At 39.0% G+C, this 26,090-nt stretch overlaps 1 long non-coding RNA gene across 1 annotated transcript; it reads left to right on the top strand.

Annotated features, from left to right (window-relative positions):
- Positions 1 to 18: 18 nt before the first annotated feature.
- LOC122550717 lies at positions 19 to 24,709 on the top strand. Its single transcript, XR_006311925.1, has 3 exons — positions 19 to 98; positions 13,603 to 13,672; positions 23,539 to 24,709. It is a non-coding gene; the product is annotated as an uncharacterized LOC122550717 (long non-coding RNA).
- The last annotated feature ends 1,381 nt before the right edge of the window (positions 24,710 to 26,090 follow it).

Below are 26,090 nucleotides of genomic sequence, written 5' to 3'. Positions count from 1 at the left end.
GCAGGTGCCATTGGCGTGAGAAAAGTTCCTGTTTCCACTGCAAGAGGACAAAGAAAGCGACAAATCTTTGTGTATCCTGGCACTCATTTGTTGGGCAGGTAAGTATCCGTTACTCAGGGCTGCTGCTCAGTCGCGCTCCCTCACACTGGCGTTATGATACCAGTCGCACCAGATAAATGAATGTCCTCTTCAGGGCTGCCGGGAAAGGGACCCAGTTAGAGGCAAATAGAATTCCAATGTGCAAGTTTAAGATCAGGCAATGGTGTCAACAATATGATATTAAATGACATGAAACCACCCACCGCCCCCCCTCCCCCAATCAAGGTCCAACTGAATGGCATGTAGACACAACTGTATTGTGCTTACAAAATAAAATAAAGAACTGTTTCAAAATTCAAAGCAAAAGGTCACACGCTGGTTGGCTTTGTGATGGGGGTGCAATGCAAAGAGAAAAGACGGTTCACCACTGGTGGTGTAATGCGTCTATGCGCGTCTGTCTATTCCATAACGTTGTGCGATGAAGCAATCGCTGGGGGTAACAAAAAGGCTAGCGACGAGAGAGACAGAGAGAAAGAAACATCATTCACCTCAGCCCAAATAACCCTATGCTCATTGCCAGACTGCTGTTCGTCTGCTCGCTTTGATTTACGCTGCACTCACTCAGTCTGACAGGCGCAGATTTGTTTTGAAACATTAGTTGATGGCAGTCAAAATAATGTTGAAAACTGCATTCTTAGCGGCTAGCATGCACAGGGTGCATAGGTTCAAGCTAGTTCTACAATATTAATGCTGGGAGCCGGCTGTGTCACATTTCTTTTACACGTAACAAATCTTTATTCCAGTTCAGTTACATCACTCACTTACAGCTCTGCAATCACTTCATCACTTTTATCTCCGCACTCTCAGAAGTCCAAACGTGTGCTCGTTACAAAGATAACAGCCACGCAAACAAAAAAAAATCATAGCCTACCCCGGGAATAGCAGTAAAGTAACGTTTGGTTGATCTGTTATAAAGGACGCAAAAAAAAGTCAGTTGCAGCATTAATAAAGGGGGCGGATTAAACTGCCAATCAAGTCAGTTTTGCAGAGCGGTGGGCACACGCAAGCAGCAAACACAAAACTACAGACCGATTCTGCTACACGCCTATGGGAAAGAGCTACTCCAAAAGAATTTAAAAAAAACAGACACTTAGTTCTCCTCAAAGTGACTTCGAATGCTCTTTGCTTGGAGTTTAAAATGAAAGATTTCCAGATGGGTTTTCCTACCTTGGTTGAGTGGCGAGTCCTGCTGTTCCGGAAGCTAAGAGCTCAAATAACGAAATAATGTTAAGGCAGTTCAGTGAAACAATGTGAGTAGCACAGCCCCAATAACCGGAAGTACGTATTCTCTTAGACAACCAAAAATATCACTGATCTCATCCAGTTACTTGCTATTTCCCATTCATTTCAAATATTGTCCGTTCTTTGCAGTTTTTCTCGCCAAATTTCGGGTCCTATAGTGTATATTTTTTTAAAATGTCATATTAATTCCAGGGGAAGGGAGGATTGAAGCAGAGAATGTACACAGGCGTCTGCAGAGGCAGATGGATTCTATTGCCTTATTCACCTCATCCAATTTCCAGCGGTACACTTCGATCCCTGTGCCCTCTGTCGAATCTGCCAATAACATCGTGCGGTTCATTTCATCTGCATTGACCAGTCAAGTCCATCTGCTCTGATGAAGTCCAATTTAGCCTAAACCAATCAGAATTGGATTTTGAATCCCTTTTCTATAATATGATCTCGTTACACCATTAGTGTAGAATGTTGAACTGGTATTGGAAATTCCAGTGAAACCTCTGCATGCAAGAAGTTCCTATTTTATAGCATTGCAGAGAAGGGATTGTGAATGAATGACATCTGGTAGGTAACAACTAGCTTAGTATTAGATCAAATGAGGGAAAGTAATGATTTTGGAGCCGAGTGACTGGAGCCATTAGCTCACGTTGGAACTGCCCATCAGAGTCTAAAGTGTGTATTTTATCTGAAACGTGGATATTCTCCATGTTAGAAATTTCAAATCTGGCTTCAATTTAGAAGCATTCCAATGAAACTCAAAACGACTGATAACAGAGTATTGAAGTTATAAGGTATTCAACTTTTCTCTTGTGAAAATGTATGGGTGGTGCAGATTCTGTTGATATTTTCATACAACTAGTGTCACTGGAAATTATTCATCAAGTATAACTTAATTTAGTCAATATTAATTTGATTTCAGCCACATCAAGTCTAAGTGACTGGATAAACCGATTTTGCTCATGCAAAACTTAAATATTTAAGGCAAAACAAAACTTAGTTGGATAGAAATTTATAAATTTATAAAAAATTTCTTTAAAGAAAGCTACACTCAACAAACTTGAAGTGACTTTCTAACAGCTTCAGATGGTTGGACAATCGATAGAAAAGTAGGTCACTTTCGCTCCCTCAGGTTTCTGATCCTATATCCAGCTGTGGAGATTGCCATGTAGAATGTTCAGAATCTTTCTAGTGAGAAAACTCTACTCAGATCTATTCTCTACTTATTCTCTCAATCTTCAGTATGCCATTTCTAAGTCATGCTAATATTAATCTAATAATTTGTTTCTTAGATATTGCTTGATAAGTTTATTTAATATTTATTTACATTTTTCATTTGTTAACATTTGATTCAAAAAAAGACAGGAATGTATGACTCTATTCTATTAGTTTTAATCTATTAGACTAAATTACTAGATGACTGGACTAGATTTCTAAAACAGACTTCCACAAAGCCATGATGCTTTCCCAAGTACTTACCCAAGATTCAGAAATAAGCCTTTCTTCAAACATTTTATTTAAATGTGTGATAAGAATTCGGTATGCTACTTCTCAGTTAGGCTAATATTAACCTAATAATTGGGTGCTGAGATGTTGCTTGGTAAGTTTATTTAGTATTTATTTTCATCTTTCATTTGTTTAAACATCTTACTAAAATGTTTGATAAGACTTCAATAATGCTTTATATGAGAACTCTATCTTATTTTGTTTATTAATAATATCAATTGGCTAGCTATAACTTCAACAAGGTACATTACTTTTACAATCATCTGTTTCAAGAATGGCTATTCGTTAATACATTTTTAAAAATTAGTACATGCAATTCATACAAAATACAGAGTGAGAAATGGCTGAAGGAGCCATGATCTTGTTAGCATTACAATGAAAACAATATAAAAATGGACAATTTAAACCAAAATCTAATTACCTAGTTCTACCAACACTTCATCATGGGACATTGTAAGACTCAGAGAAAGCCGAGTTACAGTATATTGTTCTCATCATTGAGCAAAAGCTTTTAATCAAGTGTCTCACATAAGCCTCCTGAAGATGTTGGAAGTTAGGGGATTCTGTGGCCATACCTCAGAACATATTTACTGTAGCTCCAGAACTTGTATGGTCATTGCATGATACACTTTATTCAGGGAATCCAAATGTTATTGTCACACCATACACTTTCACAGGCATGTTGCAGTCTGCAGCTATGGCTAGCGATGGTGAAAGCTTCAGTGTTGCTTCCATCAAATGACTGCACTCTAAGCTCCATTTCCTAGCTGTTGACTCCATCGATCACCTGAAATTAAGCCAATCTGTTCACAATTTTGGTGTCACTTTTGATTGAAAGATGTGTTTCTGATTACATATTCAAGCCATCACTAGCACCACTTATTTCCATTTCAGCAAAACCACCATCCACGTCTCAGTTTATCTGCTGCTGAAATCCAAATCATGCCTTTGTTACCCCTAGACTCAACTTTACCAAGCATTCTTGGCTGGTTTCCCACATTCCAGTCTCCATAAACACAAGGTCATCCAAAACTCTTGCTCATGTCTTAACTCTTGGTAGATTAGAATCTAGATTAGAGTGGTGCTGGAAAAGCACAGCAGGTCAGGCAACATCCGAGGAGCAGGAAAATCTTATCTCTTGGTAGTCCCAGTGCCCCACCACCATTGTGTTTACTGACCTGTATTGGTTCAGGCAAGTAATATCTTATAGCAATATCTTAAGTTTAAGATTCAAATCCTTGTTTTCAGAACTTCCTGTTCCTATCCCTCTATTCACATCTCCACAATTTTCTGAGATATCTGTACTGCTCAATTCTGGTCTAGGGTCTGTTTCCATGCTGTACATCTCTGTGACTCTGTGATGGACCATTGGTGGCCATGCCTTTAGTTTTCTAACCCCAAGGCTTTACGTAGAACATAGAAAAGTACAGCACAGGACAGGCCCTTCGGCCCACAATGTTGTGCCGAGGTTTAATCCTAATGTAAAATATAGTAACTTAACATAGCACCCCTCAACTCACTGCTATCCATGTGCATGTTCCCCAATGTCCCCAATGTCTCTGCTTCCACCACCACAGCTGGCAATGCATTCCACACATTCTCAATTCTCTACGTAAAGAACCTAGCTCTGACATCTCCTTTATACCTTCCTCCTAATGTCTTCAAGCTATGACTCCTTGTACCAGTCAATCCTGCCCTGGGGAAAAGTCTCTGGCTATTGACTCTATCCATTCCACCCATTACTTAGTACATCTCGATCAGGTCTCCTCTCTTCCTCCTTCTCTCCAGAGAAAAGTCCAAGCTTATTCAACCTTTCTTCATAAGGCAAGCCCTCCAGTCCAGGCAGCATCCTGGTAAACCTTGTTTGCACCCTCTCCAAAGCTTCTGTATCTTTCCTATAGTAGGACGACCAGAACTGGACACAATATTCCAAATATGGTCTCACCAGGGACTTGTAGAGCTGCAGCAAAACCTCGTGGCTCTTAAACTTAATCCCCCTGTTAATGAAAGCCAAAACACCATATGCTTTCTTAACAACCCTATCCACTTGGGTGGCAACTTTGAGGGATCTATGTAATTGGACACCCAGATCCTTCTGTTCCTCCATACTGCCAAGAATCCTGTCTTTATTCCTATATTCAGCATTTGAGTTCGACCTTCCAAAATGCATCACTTCGCATTTATCTAGGTTGAACATTTCTCAGCCCAGCTCTGCATCCAGTCTATGTCGTGCTGCAGCCTGCAGTAGCCCTCTATACTATCGACGACACCTCCAACCTTTGTGTCATCTGCAAATTTACTAACCCTTCCCTCAACCTCGTCATCCAACTCATTTATACAAACGACAAAGAGCAGAGGCCCAAGAACAGAGCCCTGCGGGACCCCACTCAACACTGTCCTCCAGGCAGAATATTTTCCATCTACAACCACTCTCTGCCTTCTGTCAGCCAGCCAATTCTGAATCCAGATAGTCAAATCTCCCTGTATCCCATACTTCCTGACTTTGTGAATGAGCCTACCATGAGGAACCTTATCAAATATCTTGCTGAAGTCCATATATACCACATCCACTGCTCGACCTTTGTCAACCTGTCTTGTCATCTCCCCGAAGAACTCAATAAGATTTGTGAGGCATCACCTGCCCCTCACAAAGCCATGCTGACTGCCTTTAATAATTGCTAGCTTACATCTCTCTACCTCTCTACACTATTTTCCTTCTGTATGACATTCCTTAAAATGTATTGTTTTTACCCAAACGTTTGGCTACTTGATCTAACAGCTCTTTAATTGGTTCAGTCATACTTTGTAAAGAGAAAATAAGTATAAGACATGGTTGAGGGTGATAACACAATTTAAAACATGCAATTAATTTAAGTGGAATATTATTTATGACAATGAAGACTAATAACCTATCAAGATATATCCATAATTCCTTATCCTTTAATATCTCTCATGTAACCACAATATTATAGACAGAACCATTAAAAATATTGGTCCAACAGCATTTTCCATTGGATTGCCTCTCCACTTTTCTGTGACCTGACACTACTCCGTGTATCTGTCTGGGTCTTCTGAGTCTGGTCTATTCAGGGAATGCAGAAAGCACAAGCCCAGAAACATACTCAGTTTCAGTGCAACAGCATTAGAAAAAGACAAGCCACATTTCCTTTTTATGATACTAGCTGCCATAAGAGGTGCCAGTGTGAATGTTGATGAATGAATGAATGGGTGGGCTGGTGAATAAAGTAATTCACATGATAGCAGGTGGTTGTGGGAAGTGAGAAGACTGGATAGTGGGTGAACAGGCTAGTGTAAATAAGGCGGTAAGTAGGTATAGTGGTAGCCACACAAGGTGGCAAGTGGGCCAGGTAATAGATGGGTCGAGTGGTAGCTGGATAGTGTGGCAGGTGGGTAAGGTAACAGGTAATTGAAGTGAGAGATGGGAAAAGTGGTACCTGGGTAGTTCAGATGGATGAGGTAGTAGGAGAGTGAGATAGGTAGGTAAATGAGGTAGATAAGTAAGGTCATAACATGGTGTGGTCAAGTGTTGGGAGCTAGTCAGGTGTGGGCAATTGATTGAGGAGAAAGTGAGGACTGCAGATGCTGGAGATCAGAGCTGAAAATGTGTTGCTGGAAAAGTGCAGCAGGTCAGGCAGCATCCAAGGAACAGGAGAATCGACGTTTCTGGCATAAGCCCTTCTTCAGGAATCCTGAAGAAGGGCTTATGCCTGAAACGTTGATTCTCCTGTTCCTTGGATGCTGCCTGACCTGCTGCGCTTTTCCAGCAACACATTTTCAGCTCTGGGCAATTGATTGGTTGGGAGGTGGTATGGTTGAGAGTAGTTCAGAAGTTTAGAAGGGGTGTTATTTATGGTGTTGGAGTGGTAGTAAGGGAATCAGTGGGGTACACAGGTGACCAAGGGCTAGCGTGGTTAGGAGGGTTAGTCAGGTAGGGATGCAAGTGGAAGTCAGTGGTCAGTGACATAGTCAGGGGTTTGAGTGTATTTTGATGGTTAAAGAGGTTATTGTGACTCACTGAAGTATCTGTACCATAGTTACCCAGGATGTAGACTGGGATTTTTCTGCCTAATCTTTCTTGAGTAATTGTCCAGTCGAATACATCAAAGCTATCTGAAATCTCCATCTCTAACCTGGAATTATAGACTTTCATGAAGAGTGCCAGGAAGCAAGGGAATTGTCTGTCAAGGTTCGAACTTCCCCAATGATTTCTATGGAGTTCAGTGGGCACATCTCCACAGCTGGTCAAGGAAGAAATGCCCATGAACTCTGTCACTGCCAGGAATCAGGCACCTACTCAGCCCCAGGCAGGAGGAGACCCCATGTTGTCAGCAGGCGGGGATTTCAATGACATTACAAATAGACACAGGGGCAGCAGGCAGGTTTGTCAGGAGCACTGGGCAACCTGACACAATGACTGCAGGTTTGCAGCAATGCTATTAAGATGCTACTGTCTCAGGTATGTTTAGTGTCTGGCTGTCTCCATGGGCAGGTTGGCAGCTGCCATGAGAACTGAGTCTAGCAATCTCAGAGTTTTCTGGATATGTGCACAGACCTGCACTCCTTCATCTAGCCATTAGCGTTTGCACCAACACTCCTTGCCAGCTGCAAAACCCAGAAATGTGATGAGAAGTTGTGAGGGGGCAGAAAGCAAAAGACCATCTGTGGTCACATAGATGGCATGAGTGAAATATCACTGTAAATACCTTAAAGCATTTTAAATATACATTTCTCTTTTCACCATCATCTATGTGAATACGTCTCTGTCTAACACAACTGCAATGCTGAAGGTACACAGCCCACCCATCCTTAGCGCTAGAGGATGTTCCGTGATCCATGGTATGGTGGACAGCTCCTGAACCATGTGCAGGCAATGAGTACATCACAGGTGATTGCTATGTGAGCAACCATATCCTATCTTTCCAGGTAGACAAACATTATATTGTATTATTGGCATTAGTGAGATTTAGTTAGTATTGTGCACAATATGGTCAGAAGTGCTTGAGACATGGATTTACACTGCATACAATTAGCTAATGCCTATAGTTCACAAACCTATATGACTCACTATGCTTTTTCATGCATCAGTGTATGGCTGTCTGTGTAGTGAAGTTGCTCTTTGGAGGCCTCACTTCATTTGAAATTCAAGCCCCTACCACACAGAATGAAATACTTCCACCACTCACCCCGGTGTAGTGGCAGCTATTTTCATCTCCATCGCTCACTTGTTATTTATCACATGATGGAAAGGAACAGCAGTTGCTCTTCAAAGAGTGCATTTCAGTCTCTGTTTCTCCATTTTGATAAACCTCCAAATGTAAATATCACTTTCCTGCTGGCCTTCCCCATCAATCCAATAGACATTGCACTCTCCCAATTCCCTACCCAGTCTGTCTTTCTGAGGCTTCTTCTCATAGAGTCATACAGCATGGAAACAGACCCTTTAGTCCAACTTGTCCATGCTGTCCAAATTTCCCAAACTAAACTTACCTGCATTTGGCCCATACCCCTCTGAACCCATCCTATTAGTGTACCTGTCCAAATGTCTTTTAAATGTTGTAACTGTACCTCCATCAATCTTCCTCTGGCAGTTCATTCCATTTCCAAACCACTCTCTGTGTGAAAAGGTTGCCCTTCAGGTCCCTTCTAAATCTTTCTCCTCTCACCTTAAAAATATGCCCTCTAGTTTTGAACTCCCCTACCCCAGAGAAAAAACCTTTGTTATTCACCTTATCTATGCCACTCATGATTTTATAAACAGCTATAAGGTCACCCCTCAATCTATTTTACTCCAGTGAAAAAGTCCCAGCTTCTTCTTATAACTCAAACCCTCCAGTCCTGGCAACATTGTTGTAAATCTTTTCTGAACCTGGTCCAATTTAATAGTATCCATCATATAGCAGAACGACCATAACTCTACATGGTACTCCACAAATGGCCTCATCAACATCCTGTACAGCCTCAACCTAACATCCCAACTCCTACACGCAGTGGTCTGAATAATGAAGGCAAGTGTGCTAAATGCCAGCTTAATCACCCTGTCTACCTGTGATGCAACTTTCAAAGAACTATATGACTGAGCGTCTCTCTATTCGACAACAATACCCAGGACCTTACTATTAACTGTATACGTCCTGCACTTGTTTGTTTTACCAAAATGCAGTACTTCTCATTTATCCAAATTAAATTCCATCTGCCACTCCTCAGCCCATTGGCCCAATTGATTGAGATCGCATTGTATTCTTAGATAACCTTCTTCACTGTCAACTATATCACCAATTCTGGTCTCATCTGCAAGCTTACAAACCATTCCTCCTTAAATCTATTCCAAATTGTTTATATAAATGATGAACAACAGTGAACCCAGCACTGATCCCTGTGGAGCACTGCTGGTCACAGGCCTCCAGTCTGAAAAACAACCCTCCAACACCATCCTTCACCAAGATAATTTTGTATCCAATTGACAAGCTGTCCTTGAAGCCCTGTGTGATCTAACTTTATTAATCAGTCTACCATGTGGAATCTAGTCAAAGACTTTATTAAAGTCCATGTAGACAATGTCTACCATTCTGCCCTCATCTCATGTTTTGGTTGCATCCTCTTTAACCGAACAGCCTCATGCACATCAAGTAACTATGGCAGGTCTGATACTGCATAGTCCCCCCCATGGAACCAGGTACTACTTACCATCGATGACTCCTCTCCCACTGACCCCTTTTCCTCTCATGTTAGGTTCTCTCCCACATTGGGTTTCTGTCTCTACAGGTGCTGCCAGCCATGCTGATTTTCTCCAGAACTTTCTGTTTTTGTTTTAATTCTCCCAAATCTGCAATAATTTGCTTCTTTTTCAAAATCCCTTTGTTTAAAGGCAAAGAAATCACATAACAGAAGATTGCAGCATAGAATCATTGGTAGACCCAGTGATTAACAGGTTACCTCATATGGAGAAGTTATCATTGATTTATTTAGGAGGAAGAATTTAGAATGAGTTGGAATAATGAGAATTGGAGTACTGCACAGACTTATATATAATGTTAATCTTATGCTTTATGCATTGCATGATACGTGACATCAGCATGATAGTTTACATTAATTTACAATAATTGAGCTCAAGTGTAAAGAATGTATGCAACAGTAGTAGAGTATCCAAGTCAAAAAATGTGCATAATGTCCCATATTGGTTCTTCATGAAACCAGGATTATCTAATAGACCAGTGGTTTGAACTGGTGTGCCATAGCAACAACAGTGTCTTTGGGAAGCATCACCACTTTACTTAAGCATCAAGGCAATGCCCATGCTTCTGATCTCACATGGAACCTTGATGTCTATTATTAAAGGCAGTATCTGCTGGCACCAGGGATCCCAATCCACAGTGCGTGCTCAAAACTCCAGACCCAAGCATGTGTAGACCTGCAAAACACATTGTGCACTCTGGAATTACTTGGTATTGAAAAGATTGGGAGTGGCTGCAATAGACCATTAACTGCACTTAATTGTACTCAATTGGCAGAAGATTTAAAATGGTTCAGACTCCTTTCAAATGTATTCCTCAGCACATGCTAACATTGATATTTCAGTGCACAGCAGGGAGCATGCTCACTGACAAAATAATTTTATGTTCTGATTGCAACTGATCACAGTAACACGGACTAGTTCTTAGTAAAGTATTAATTATATTCAGATCAATAATCATGTTTCATAATACAAAATTCATATGAATAAAGTTATGTTGGTGTATCCTAAATGATGTTCTAACGTTTTATAAACATTAGTATATAGAAACTGGTGACTGCCTTAAATCAGATGATTAAAAATATAATAATGGAATATTTTTATTGTCGTAAGAATTTTCACTTTCTAGCATGACAGTTTATGATTTCATATTGTGTAAAGTAATTATTTCTGAATATCATTAATATTTTATTGAGAAATATTCATAGAGTCATAGAGATGTACAACATGGAATCAGACCTTTCAGTCCAACTTGTCCATGCTAACCAGATATCCTAAATTAATCTAGTCCCGTTTGCCAGCATTTGGACCATATCTCTCTAAACCCTTCCTAGTCATACACCCATCCAGATGCCTTTTAAATGTTGTAATTGTACCAGCCTCCACCACTTCCTCTGGCACCACCTTCTGCATGAAAATGTTACCCCTTAGGTCCCTTTTAAAACTTTCCCCTCCCACCTTAAACCTATGCCCTCTTGTTCTGCACTCCGCCACCCCAGGGAAAATACCTTGTCTATTTACCCTATTGATGTGATCGGTTGTAGTCACAATTCCATCAATTAATTTGAATTCTATTTGAAACTAATAGATTTAGTTCATGTTTCTTCCAAAGGAACCTTCTTACTCAAATAACACACTATTAGTGCCATAGTTCAGAACTCAGGTAGCTAAAGCTATGCAATGCACTAGTGAGACAACACTTGAAATACTGTGAACAGTTTTGTTTCTCTTATCTAAGCATTGGAAGCAGTCCAGAGAAGGTTCACTTGGTTTCAAGTTTAGCAAGGATTGTCTTATGAGGAGAAATCGTGTAGTTTGGGTTTGTACTCATTAGAGTTTAGAAGAATGGGAGCAGTCCTCCCAACATAGAAGATTGTTTTGAGGGATTGACAGGGTAAATGCAGAGATGTTGTTTCCCTTATAAAGAGAGTCCAGGACCACAGAGCAAATCTTAAAGTCAGGGATCACCCATTAAAACAGAGATAAGTAGAAATTGCTTATCTCAGAGGGAAGTCAGTCTGTGAGGTTCTTTACTTCAAAGGGATGTTGAGGCTGTCCCATTAAGTATACTCAAAGCTGAAATAGACAAAATTTTAAATCAGTAAGGGAATGAAGGTGTATGGGGAAAAGGCAAGAAGGTGGAGTTGAGGATGATCAGATCAGCCATGATCTTATTCTATGGCAGGGCAGACTCAATGGGCTAAATGGTTTACTTCTGCTGTTATGTCTCTAAGTCATCCACATCCATTATACATATTAATCAATCTCCTTATATTAACATTTCAAATAGCTGACAGTGTTTAAACAAACAACTTCACTTGAACGACATGATATTACTGATACAAGTGAAAGTTCAGGTCATAAAGGTACAAAAAAACCACGCAGGATGTTGATTAACTTTATCAGAATACTAGAGGAATCAGCCATCCAACTCTCATCTCCCATACCAACTGTGAGCCACTTGGGATCCTCAAGCATATTCTGCAGTAGTTCATACCTTTATAAAAGACTGGTTTTCATTCAATGTAGCCATTGAGGTAGCTGGCAAATCCTCAAAATAAAGAGCTGAGGAAGGAGTCACCTTTAATTTTTCTCCAGGTTTAGATCTATGGAAAGATTAGTCACTTATTTTGAGTCTGAAACAGCAAGATGGGTATAAATCCCATTTACCAAATCTGAGATTCCAGTCTGAGATATTAATGCATGTATTGGTTGAAGTTACAATAAAGATCCCACGTTTTTAACCTTGCCCCTCACCTGAGGTATGGTGACCCTCAGGTTAAACCATCACTAATAATTTCTCTCTAAGGAGAACAGCTGTATGGTCTTCTGGGACATTGGCTATTTTACCTTTCCTCTGAAAGCATGTGTCTCAGAAGTGTAAAACTTAATGACGATTAGTACAGGGACACCTACGTAGTAAATAGAATTAGCTCATTAATACAGGCACTGTGGTGTATTTTGTTATTTCTCACAATACAAGAAGAAATAAATTGAATCATGTGAAAACCATGTTCTGTTAGTTCAGATATTTTCTGTAAAACTAATTAGATATGTTCACTCTCATTGATGTTTAGATTAGATTCCCTACAGTGTGGAACCAGGCCCTTCAGCCCAACAAGTCCACACCGATCTTCCGAAGAGTAATCCACCCAGACCCATTCCCCTACTCTAAACTTACCCCTGACTAAAGCACCTAACACTATGGGCAATTTAGAATGGCCGATTCACCTGACCTGCACATCTTTGTGACTGTGGGAGGAAACCGGAGCACCCGGAGAAAACCCATGCAGTCACAGGGAGAATGCGCAAAGTCCACACAGACAGTCACCCGAGGCTGGAATTGAACCTGGGATGCTGGTGCTGTGAGGCAGCAGTACTAACCACTGAGCCATTGTGATGTTTTTCAGATTACTGTCTAAATTTAAGATGTGGCAACTGGTACTGTGTAAGGACAATAGAAACCAGTGTACACAAGGAGTTTAATTGTTACAATCGCTCAGTAAGATAGGAACATAGGAACAGGAGTAGGCCATCCAGCCTCCCAAGCCAATTCTGCTATTCAATGAGATCATGTTGACCTGTGGCCTATCTCCATTTACTGGCCTTTGGCCCATACGCCTTAATATTTGTGCTTAAACAAAAAGAAAATCTATGTCAGATTTAGCTCAGATCATCATTAAATAGATGTTGGCCAGAAAATGTGATCTTCAGATGGTGAGGAATATGAATTGAGATCCCCATGTGGAAGTAATCAATGATTCTGAATCAAATACAATCTCTAATGTTAATCTGAAATTTATAACAGGTTGGCATGTTGAATTTCCTTTTTAAATGGTCCAAAGTTAAGAGGCAAATTCCAGAATCAACAATACAAAGAACAGTTGGGAATGATATAGTTGGTGACTGATTCAAAAGTGCCCTTTTTGTATCTCTACCAAAGTTGAATTTAATCTTCATTTGTCCAAGCACCTTCACTTTGCTCATATCTACTTTTTCCGAAAAACTAGCAAACAAGATTATTGATCCCATAAAGATACTAAGCATGAAGAGGAAACAGATTCACAGAGAATACTCCAGGTGAGAGAGGAACAAAACAATGAAGAAGCAATGTAGATTAACGGTTGACACAAAAATTAATGAAAGTGAGAATTCAAATCCTCTATGACTTCTAATTCATCTATAGATTGTTTGTCAACCATAATAAAATCTAGAAGGATTTGTGTTCTTAATATAAACCATGAAATCCTTTGTGCAGTGATAAGAGTGTCATTTTGCCCAGCTATGATTTTCATTGAGTTGATGTGAAATGTAGTGATGATGGAGGAGAAATGCTTATTGCTAATGATCTCACAGTAAGTATTTAAAACTACTGGAATTATATTATAATAAGTCGTGTGATATCAAAAAACTGATATGTGAACATTTTTCAGTACTTCAGTAAGGATCTATTGTAATGTGTCATCTCTGTTTAATTTACCTTTACTTATTGTAATGTGTATGATTTTTCTCTAGCACTAATACATTTTTGTAGGAATCTATTTATTACAATTCTGAAATTGAATTAGTGACTTGCAAACAAAATCAGTGAATGGCTATGCAGCTACAAATTATGCCAAAATCCAAGGTACAGCAAGGACAGATTTTTTAAAATAAATGCAGTTCATATTGATCATTCATAATTTGTAGAATAAATTGAATCAAGTATTAAGTAGTCTATAAATCGCAGAACTGAAACTAAATTTATAGCCTAAATGTTACAACCAATTGTAGAAATTATTACTTTGGTACCGGTTAAAGGATAAATCATTTTCATAAAAATGCAACCACACAGGCAGGTGAAATAATGTACTTAGGTTTAATACCTGCATTTGTAAAGAGCATTTCAAGACATTGACCCCAAAGCAATTCAGTCAATGAAATAAAAATAGTGATTGCTGGAAAAGTTCAGCATGTTTGGCAGCATCTGTGAAAATAAATCAAAATTAATGTTTCAGGTCCGGTGACCCTTCCTCAGTCAATGAAATACTTTGAAGGACAGTCATCTTATAATGTAAGAAATGCAACAGCTAATTTGCATACAGCATGCTTTTACAAATAATGTCATGATGACAAAATAAATTTATTTAGTGGTCTTGATTGTGGGAGTACTGTTCCCCAGGACACTAGAGGGAAATTCCCTGATCTTCTTTAAAATAGTGACAGGGATTTGTTATGTCCACAATAGACGACCCTGTCTAATGTCAAAGGATAAACCATTGTCCATGTAGCGCTTCACAACCTACTGACTCAGAGTTGAGAATGCAAGCAACCGAACTCCAGTTCATTTACCTGATCCATTAAGCCACAATTAACTGGAGGTACATCAGTTTATCATGAACATATACTACAGAGTCCTGTAAGCCTTTAGTACTAAATAGCTGTTATTATTTGTTCATGTGATGTGAGCATTGCCTGTTCTTAATTTCTCTTAAGAAAACAATGGTGAATATTCTTCCTGTGCCTCTGTAGTTCATGTGGTGCAGGAACACCTACAGTGCTAATAGTAGGGGGGGGGGGGGAATCCCATGATTTTGAGCCAGTAACTGTATAAGAATTTAGGTGCATTTTAACTTTAATTGTAAGATAATTAATAATTACCAAATCAATTCCTATTACTAATACACTCAGTTTGAGAAAAACAGCTAGTCTTCTGATCCTGCTTAGTTATAAGACTTATTCCAGGGTCAAGGATGTGTTTTCACAAGAATTTATTAGATTTATCATAGCAGTTAAAATAAATGAAACTTAATAAAACAATAGTTTACAGCCTATCCCCATGCTAGCTCATGGCACAGGTCTCTAGTTCTGTTCTGAAGAAGCTTCACAGGATGTGAAATGTTAACTCTGCTTCCTCTCCACAGATGTTGCCAGACCTGCTGAGTTTTTCCAGCAATTTCTATATTAATCTCTAGTCCTGATCACTAAAGATCTTCTGCCTTTGATCTTCCTTTTCATGCATTAAATTACTAAAACTGAGGTGTCATGAACCCTTGCTAGCCAACACCCAATATGCATCATCAAAGATATCCTGAACTCTGATTGACTTATTAGTAAATGAACTGTTCATAAATAGTCCATGGTTAATCATGGATTGTGAAATTAGTAACTGCCCAATTCCAGATCAGTTTATTTAAATCTAATAGGAAACTTCAAGACATCACTTCCCATGCTGTCCTCATTTATTGCTTAACATGTCAATAATTTTACAACATTAGGAGAAAGTGAGGACTGTAGATGCTGGATATCAGAGCTTAAGTTGCTGGAAAAGCGCAGCAGGTCAGGCAGCATCAAAGGAACAGGAGAATCGACGTTTCGGGCATAAGCCCTTCTTCAGGAATTTTACAAGATTGTCATTTTTATAATATCTTATCCTTTTTATCAAAGTTTGTGAGAAGATTTGTAGCTCGGGTGCTCGTTGCTGTGGTTCTGTTCGCCGAGCTGGAAGTTTTTGTTGCAAACGTTTTGTCCCCCTGTCAGTGCTTGGGAGCCTCCTGTGAGGCTAGCCACGAAACGACATGACCAGCTATCCCTAGTAGCCACACACGCAGACGACAAGCAACATGAATTCGACTGGGACAACACTACCATTATAGGGCAAGCCTCCTGTGATGCGCTTCTGTGGTGTTTCCTCCGGCATTTATAGAGTGCCATCCACAATCTCCATCAACAAACACATCGACCTGGACCCAATATACCGGCCACTACAGCGGACAGCTGAAACTGACAACCGGAAGCGGCAGGGACAGGCCACTATAAATGCCGGAGGAAACACCACAGAAGCGCTTCACAGGAGGCTCCCAAGTACTGAGGATGTCCTTTTTATGTTACCGATTCCAGAGATCTTTTCAAGACAGGACATAATCGGACAGTTTTTCATGTTGTTTGGTAGATAAAAATACTGTAACTGTATTGAAGTAGCTTGGCTAAGGGCACAGTTAGATGTCAAATATAAATGTTCATACTATGATGCGATGTCATCACGGCCTACAGCTTTTATTATTCATGCTGTTCTGTTCTTGAACCAAGCACAGTGTTTACTGTTGGGTGAATGTTAATGCACTCAGTTCCATGGGGTAGAGGATAAATAGGGGTGTCCTGCTGACCCCTAACAGAAGTGATTCAAGACCTGGAAAGTTTTCACAGTTGGATGTTATTATGATTCACTCTTTCAGTTGCTTGCTTGGAGCAACACTTGATTGGAAGGGGCAGAGAACTGGTTGGTTCCTCTGTGGATGCTGGCTAGTCCAGCTAAACTAAATGGAACCGAAACAGAGTATTGGGGAAACACAGCAGGTCTAGCAGTATCTGCAGAGCAAAAACAGAGTTAATGTTTTGAGTCCAATGACCTTTCTAAATTGAATAGATAGAGTTTGGAGGACACAGAAGATGAACTATCACAGGGATCAAATTTTGTCATGCCAGGATGAGAATTAATGTCTTAGGTGTTCTGGTAGCCAGACAATGGTTATTCTAGTCTTAGTGGGAATTCCCCTCATAGCACACCCTGAAGGAATTACCCAGGAAATTGAATTTTCTTGTGGGCAAGTCCTCTGCATCTGGAACCCTCTGGAAGTCTATATTTAGAATTGGAGACTTCAAATGGTTCCAATGAAATTAAGTAAAAGAGTTACAGAGAAAGTTAGGTCCATTAAATATGCTAACTCCTGAGTAACTGTAAAACTGACCCCAAACTGACTTCATGCATCCACAACTGCACCCACATATACCCCACACTCTGCCCTGACTCTCCCTCTGGGACCTGACCTTCCCTCCCTCCAACCCCCACCTCACTGAACCAACCTGACACCCTGCTACGAGACCAAACTTGACCACCTCCTTACTCCCACTGCCCAACCCCATCCAAGATGGACACAACCATCCCTCACCACTGGATGCTGACCTGACTCAATTCTCCCTACACTCTGCTAAACCGGAACTGTCACCATCACCACTACTGGACTTAATCTGGCACACCCATCCACCCAGCTGCACCCCCTCCCTCTGCTAAACTCAACCTGATCATCTCAGTCATAGATATGTTGATGGTAGCATAGCAGTCTCAGTTGTACTGTGGGGAGAAAGAAGAATGAAAGGGCAATATTGATTAGAGATTTGGCTATCAGTTTTCTGCAGCTTTAAGGGTCAATCCAGGATGATGTATTGCTACGGAGACTAGGCAGGACATCATTCTATGGGAGGGGTGTCAATGAGAAGTCATGGTTCAAATTAGTACCAAGAGTCATAGATAGGATTTGGGCTTAGGTCCTGCAAGCACATTTCAGGGAATTAGGAAGGAATGCATCTCAGGAGTACTTTTAATGTCATGTGCTAGTGAGCCTAAGATGATCGATTGATTGAGGACTGGTGTAGTAGGGAGGCCTTCAGATTTCTGATGCATTAGGACAAGTTCTAGGGCAGGTGCAACCTCTAAAAGCTGAATGGGTTACTTCCTAAAAGATTGCTACTGGCGTCCAGCTAGTGCTGTTGGGTAGGTTGTCATGGGAACTTGAGGGGAGATTGGAAAGAAGTAAAGTTGGCAACAGGAAATTGAAAAGATGCTTGGGACACTAGAAGACAGGAGATACAAAGCCGAGCATGGAATAGGCTTCAAATGTCAAAAAGATAAAGTTAAGGACACTATCTGCAACATTCAGCATGCATAACAAAATGGATGAAATACAGGCAGAAATAGAGGTAAATGGCTAGGATCTAATTGTCATTATAGAAATATGGTTGCATGGCGACCAAGATTGGGATCAGAATATTAAAGAAAATTTGATGTTTAGGAAGGACAAACAAAAAGGAAAAAAAAAGAGGTGGAACTGCAGTGATAATAAAGGATTGGATCAGTGCATTAGTCAGAGGGATTCACAACTCAAAAGAGTAATGTGTAGAATCTGTTTGGCTGGAACTCAGAGACAACAAGGGGCAGCTGACATTTGTTAGAATTATTTATAGGACACCAGATAACAGTGGTAGTGTGGACCATGGTATTCATCAGGAGATGAAAGATGCATATAGCATTAGCATATGGGTGATTCCAATCTGCGTATAGACTGGGTAAACCAACTGAACACTGAAGCCATGGAGGATGAGTTTCTAGACTGTCTTCGAGGTGGTTTTCTAGATTAGTATATTGAGGAGCCAACTACAGGACAGGCTATTTTAGATCTAGTATTGAATTAAATAAGGATAATTAACAGTCTTCTTATAAAAGAACCTTTGGGATGAAAGACCACAATATGATAAAATTTTAAGTTATGTTTGAAAGTGATGGCATTCAGTTTGAAGAAAGGACGTTAAGTTTGAATCGGAAATTATGATAGCACAAATTACTAATTGGCTGAACTCAGTTGGGAAAATACATTAAAAAACATGATTGCATACAGGCAACAAATAATCTTTAACGTACTATTACATGGCTTACAACAACAATACATTCTTTCAAAGGTGCAGAAACCTAAAAAATGGTTGGTCAACTGAGTAGCTGACAAAGGAAATTACGAATTGTATAAGATTTAAAGAAAAAGGCTTATAAAGTGAATGGAAATAGTCATGAATCTGAGGATTCATAGGTTTTTAGAATACAGCAAAGCAGGGCCAAGAAACTAATAAGGAAAGGAAGATCAGAATATGAATGCAATGCGACCAAATATGAAACAAAATTGGACTATAAAAAGTGATTGGTATGTAAAAAGGAAACTTTGAATAAGACAAATGTGAGGTCTCTTAGAAGGAGAGTCAGAGAATTTATAAAAGGGGAATAGAGAAATGGTTGAGAAACTAAATGATTACTCTGTGTCTATTTTCACCAAAAAGATTTTTCCAAATTTGCAGATGATATAAAGTTAAGCAGGAAAATGATTTGTGAGGAAGATGTAAAGCAGCTGCAGAAGGATTTGAACAGGCTCAGTAAGTGGGCAAGATCATGGCAGATGGAACATAATGTGGAAAAACGTGAGATTGTCCACTTTGGTGGGAAGGACAGAAATACAGAGTACTTTTTAAATGGTGAAAGGTTGAAAAGTGTAGATGTACAAAGGGACTTAGGTGCCAATAAGTCACTGAAGGCTAATGCATAATTGTAGCAAGCTATGTGGAAGACAAATGGAATGTTAGGCTTTATTGCAAGAGGATTTGAGTACAGGAAAAGTGATGTCTTTCTTCAAAAGCATAGGAGCTTGCTAAGGCTGCACTTGGAATGCTGTCTGCAATTCTGGTCTCCTTAACTCAGAAATGATATAGAGGGAGTGCAGTAAAGGTTCACCAGATTTGTTCCCAGCATGGTAGGACTGTCTGAGAAAGAGAGATTGGGCAAACTGGGCCTAAACTTTCTGAAGTGTCAAAAAGTGAGGACAGATCTCATTGAAACTTTCAAAATGATACAGGACCCATGTCTGAATGGTCTAATAAGGCATTAATCTTTTCTCAGAGGTTAGTGGGTCATCCATTTGAAATGCACAACTAAAATTCTAGCTACAGAGCTATTACTTGGAACAGGGTAGTCAATGCTGTGCCAAACTGCCATCCACTCACACCCTGCAATAAAACCGAAGCACTGTACAGCTAAGTGAAAAGTGGACTGTTCAGTTAGTCTTTTACTAATGATAACAGTAAGGAATAACTTTAGAAGGGATATCATGCTGGAAAAGATGGCAAGAATAGACCTGGAGCTCAGTAGGAAAAGGAATGCATGATTCAGAGGAAGTAATACTCCAGGGAGCAAGCATGACAACTGCAATAGTCAGCTAACAGAGCATGGCAGGAGAGCATAGTATGAAGACTCTCTGGCACTGGGGAGATTATGAATGAGGAGCAGAACACTTTACAGGGACATTAACCTATTTACTATGTGATAGCATGGCACACTATAAGGATCAACACTTTTTTGACTTTTATCTATCTTGTATGACAGGTTGGAGAACATATTAGAAGTTATCTCATTTTATTCAGTACATACTTCTCATTGTATAGAAGAAGGCTACTTTATGGAGTTAAAGATTGCATTAAGAATAATTGTGGCATGCAATCGTGAAATCACAGCATATTACAGCATGTACCCAGAATAAAGGATGATTATTATATTCTGATCTTGTCCAGTGATTTACAGAAAAAGTGAAGTAAACCTTTAAAATCATGGACCTTTGACAACAGACTTAAGAAAATAAGTAAATCTAGCACAGATTAGACATGATCTATGATTCACAAAATTAAGTCCAAATGCTAAGTATGGTTTAGAACAGTTTTGTCTGTAGCTCAAAATACTATAAAATTGCTGCAAGTGCTATTTTTTTCTAGAAGTGTATAGTGTAAGAGGCTCAATTTCTCTTATGAATCATTTGATTTAGGATTCAATTATTGTGTATTGTGTGGATTATCATTCTGTATTTTTACAGGAGCTGAGGTTAGATAATTGATAACATTTTAAAGGAAGATACTTATTTACCGAGCCTGTTGAATAAACCTGAACTTTAATATTATGACTTCAATCACTTCTACGATCAATGAATTATAGTAGGAAATAGAGAACATGTCAAAATAATTGTTTAGTTTGTTATTCATTATTATATGCAGTTTGATCTCAATATTCCATCCCAAATACAACTGGCTGGATATTAACTCACATTATCCAGAACTTCAGGCTAGTGTTCTGAGGACATGGGTTAAAATCCCATTATGACAGGTGAAGAAATTTGAGTTTTTTAACAAAAAAACTTAATGATAATCATGATTACAGCAACCTCTATGATTGTTATAAAACCGGTCTGGTTCACTAATGTCCTTTAGGGAAGGGAATCTGCCATCCTTGCCTGGGCTGGCCTACGTGTGAGTGCAAGCCCACAGAAATGTTAGTACTTAATTGACCTCTGGGCCACAAGGGATGTGCAATAAGTGTTATCCAAGCCAATGATGCCCACATATTATGAATAAATTTTTGAAAAGGCAGGGGACAGAATGGTTTTGGAAGAATGGATTTCCCTCACTCGTTTTGAATTAGGGTCATTGGACTTGAAACGTTAATTCTGTTTCTCTCTCCACAGATACTGCCAGACCTGGTAGTTTTCTTGAGCATTCTGTATTTATTTCAGATTTCCTTTGCAGCCTTGAGAAATTTAACGACAATACATTTGTGTTTTTTGTCTCAAATTCTTGGCCACAACCAAGCAGACTAAGAGGCACGCTGGTTGATATGTTAAAGTTAGAGGAGTGACAGACAGGGAGGGAGGGATTAGAGGATGCAAAATGTGAGGGGTGGCCTGTTGGGGGGAGAATAGATGCGTTGTGAAAGAAATTGAAAGGTTTGAGGAGGAGATCAGAGAATTTGAGGGAATTTGGAGGCCTCATGGAGCGATGAGAAGAGTCGTCATCAAGAGATTGGAAGTCTAATGGACAAGAGCAGAAAGACTCATGGGGAGATTGGCAGGATTGTGTAGGAGAGGGATCAGCAGTTTGAAAGGGTTGGTGAGCAGATGAACCAAACAGGCAGACTGAGTCCAGTAAAAAAGTAAAAAGGCATTTACTTTCTGGGTCTGGTGGTCCATGTTAAATTTCCCAAGATGGGAACTATTGACTGACTACAATTTAAATTAAAACAGTGATTACAATGTTTCAATTACCACTGGGCTCCTGGGGGTTTATTGGCTGCCTTGCCTCCCCATTAAACTGGAAGTGAACAGGGTTGAGATGGATTCGGGTTTGGAATTTGGTGTTCTAATACTGCAACATTTCACCTGACTAAACCTGGTGTTAAAATTCCTGCTTCTTTTCTGGCATAAATAGATATTATGCCAAAACGTGATGAATGTGTGGTATCATATAAATAAGGCTTTATCCATTTTTCATACAGGTTATTCTGATATAATTGTTGCGTTCCCCTGCGATCCCACGTTATAAGAAAATCGCGCAATAGCAGCACCATTTAAACCAATGGGACTGGAATTGCACTGTAGCCAATACAGGAAAGGAAAGTTCATCTTCTACAAATAATGGTCTAAATTATTCAATCACATTATAGCCAATTCATGTTGAAGAAATGCGCATTATAGCAGACTGTACATACCTCAACAGAGTCTGCTTGAGAGACAGGACTTGTTTTTGGTCATGCAAAGACCAAGATTGTCTTTAATTCCTCCACTGTTCTCTAACTTGATTCTTTCTTGAGGAAAAGCTAGCTGGGATGTAGGCCCAAACAGTATTCCCTTTATTCCAAGTGAATGTAGAATGCATCTGGAATTTTCCTTGTTGTTATACCTCAATACCTCCTCACGCAATTAGTACTGAGAAATTGAGGGACTTTTACAAAGAAGGGCTGACCTCAGAAAATGGCAAGTTTAAATTTGCTTGCCCTTTATGTAATTTCCCTTATTTTATTATTGAGCAGATTTTATTATAGTACTAAACTTACACATATCATTTCATTGCTTTTTATCTACTTGTGATTCCTATCAAGAACAACATGACAACACTGAGCTGCAAAGTACAGCCACATGCTGAATGACACTATTCTTCACGCTAATTGACTTTAAAAATAATGTCGAATTTATATCCATTGGAAGAAGTAAAGAAATTGCACCATTTTTTTCATTCCAGTAAGTCTATTAGTGAACACGTTGACTAACAAATTACCACAGCTATAATAGAAGTTTAAACCTTTTATTTGGTGAAATTGGAAGCTAAATAGCTGTTTAAATCACAATGTATAGGTTAGCATCTTAATCAGCTCAAAGTACCTAGTTAGAGCATGAACTTTCATTGTAAACATCCCTGGGTAGACTGTGAAGAAAAGTTTATTCATTGAATTAAAACATTTACTGTCCATTTATTCCTGCTTTGTCAGCTAATAAGATTATATATATTCAAATTAGAACTTATCTATGCATTTATCATTTACATTTATTCCATAGGAAAACCACGTCTTTGCCTGTGGGATGGATTTAATGCATTTTGGAATGTAAGACCCTCTGTTGGGTTATCATGAAACAATACAAGATGTTATATAAACAGGATTTATGAATATTGTGTATTTTACAGCTTTTTATTCATACGATTGGTCATATTTAACAAAAGTTAATTGTGAAATTATTAGTGATTTTTAAAATATAAATAAGTTCCCTGATACCAACTGCCAGTTAGCTTTGTCAAACTGTTTCTCATCACTGTTGTATGTTTCATGACTATAAATCACCTTTCCCAACAATTCTTAATCTACAACTGGAAGAAAACACAATTTCATATTAGCTTTATACACTAGAGATATATGGTGTTGATCTTTATGGATTCCTTCTGTACACTAGAAGCATAATGGTCCAAATTTTGTCAAAATAACAGCAATGCTCGAATGATGCACAATGCTGTTAATACAAAAGACAGCTAGAAGTGTGGGATAAAGAAGAGTTATCGAAGAACTGTAATTCATCACATGTTGCAGCCTGATTTGATCATGACATTGCTGCATTTCCATATTCATTTTCAGTTGAACTTAGTCACCAAAAGCTGAGTCCAAGTACTCTTGTAACAATGTGATTAGGCTCAATTAGTCAATCAGTCTCTCTTACTCAAAAAGTGAACAATTTAAAGTGTGAAGTCTATTCCTTCAGGGTGTGAATTATTTTAGGAGATTTTAAATCTCTTATTTCTTTTTTTCCCTTTCTCCTTTTCTCTTCAATTTAATGCCATCTTTCTTTTCAACTCTTTATTTCCCTTTCTGTACCTGATTTGAATTCATGCACATCAAGTCTGACCATGACTGAGAATAAATGATCGATTGACAAAGAAAACTTTTTCATATCATTTCTTTGTCCAATACCTTTTTCTCTCCCATTTGTGTGAGAAAATATGATTAGCCTTGTTGATTTACAATAGTCCTGTATGTCTAAATTTTGAAAATCTTAAATGCAGTACCGTTTTATTTTTTAGATTCTGCTCTTTAGTGATGTTGGAGATACTTTGCATTATACCATTAGAATGAATTTTTCACAAAATGTGTTGCAAATGTTTTTTCTAATCCAGAGCAATTCAATGAAATGATGCTGATAGACCCAAAGAGCTCTATGTCTGTAATAAAGATCGTGTGTGTCGGGCGAATTTGAGTTTCTAAAACTGAGTTTATACACTTTATTTATGATGATTTTTATTGGAATAAAACTTTAAAACATTGACTTGAAATTGTGAACAGAAAGAGACTAGTTTAATTGAGATGGAGAGATAGTTCCATATGGTAGGAAATGGCAGATTACTTATTGCAATTCGTTCCCAATAATTAGCATAATAAGTGTTTTTGTCTCAAATCTCTTGGAAATCAAGTACATTTCCAGTTGAGAAGCTATGTTTAAGTTTGAAGTAGCAGTAAAAATACCAACAATCTGACATTTCCAATCCCTAAGGTTGTTAAGAGGAGTTGGAGAAATAAAAAACATCTATTGGTTTTCCTCTATCCACTTTGGCAGAGACTTCCTTGAAAAACTCTGGTAAATTAGTCAGACATGATTCCCCTTTCATGAAACCATGCTTATTTTGTTTGATTAGATTATGATTTTCTAAATTCTCTACTATTATGCCTATAGTCCCATTAATTTGTCTAACATTACTTTGCTAGTGATGGTGATGGTCTTTAATTCCTCTCGCATATCTTTAATAATAATGGGATTTGTGGGATGTACATATGCAGCCAGTGAAAAAGCAAAGGCAAGTGAAAAATATCGGTACGGGGGTGGGCAGTAAGAGAGAGAAGGAGGGGAAGGGGGAAAGTGTGGATGAAGGAGAGACTGGAGAAAGGAGAGAGTGGGGGGAGGAGAGAGGGGGAGGAGAGGAGAGGGTAGAAGGCAGGGAAGAGGGGGGAGAAAGAGACACATAGTTAAAGGGGAATTATGGGAAGAAGGAGGCTTTTTAGGGTGAGACACAAAGCGACTGTAGGCAGCAGATAATGTTGGTCACTTACACATTTACGGATAATGATTTTTTTATGACTACCCAAAATCTTATATTTTGCTTCTTCTTCTTTCTTCCCTTCTGCATCTGAATTTCAAAGTTATAAACTATGGCTGGATTAGCAAAGAGGAAAAGATGTACAATCTTTTCAAAAGGCTTTTTTAGAATATTTGTCCAATAAATTATTGTAGGACTAAAGTTTAAAATAGCTAAAAATGGTGTCGAATAAGAAAAAAATATTGTTGGGAAATTAAATCCAGTTTTTCTCTCTTCCACATAAAATTCTCATAAAATGTTTCTGCTGAAGATGTGTCTATTTGCATAAAAGCACTTATTCTGATGCAGTTTTCTTGTGTAGAAAATATTGGGAGTGAAGTTGATCTAGAACAGCCTGATGTTTGAAGCCTTCGGGCTTAATGACAGCAACAGCAGGAGGATGGTGGTGGCACTGGGGAGGTGAGTGAAGGAAGGAAAACTATACTATTGTTGGATACTTGGCTATCTATCCACCATCAGTTGTCTTGTTTCT

Source organism: Chiloscyllium plagiosum, chromosome 6 (assembly GCF_004010195.1).
Source record: "Chiloscyllium plagiosum isolate BGI_BamShark_2017 chromosome 6, ASM401019v2, whole genome shotgun sequence".
NCBI classification, from domain to species: Eukaryota; Metazoa; Chordata; class Chondrichthyes; order Orectolobiformes; family Hemiscylliidae; genus Chiloscyllium; species Chiloscyllium plagiosum.
The sequence above is the reverse complement of the archived record's forward strand: the minus strand, read 5'-3'. Positions and strand labels throughout refer to the sequence as shown.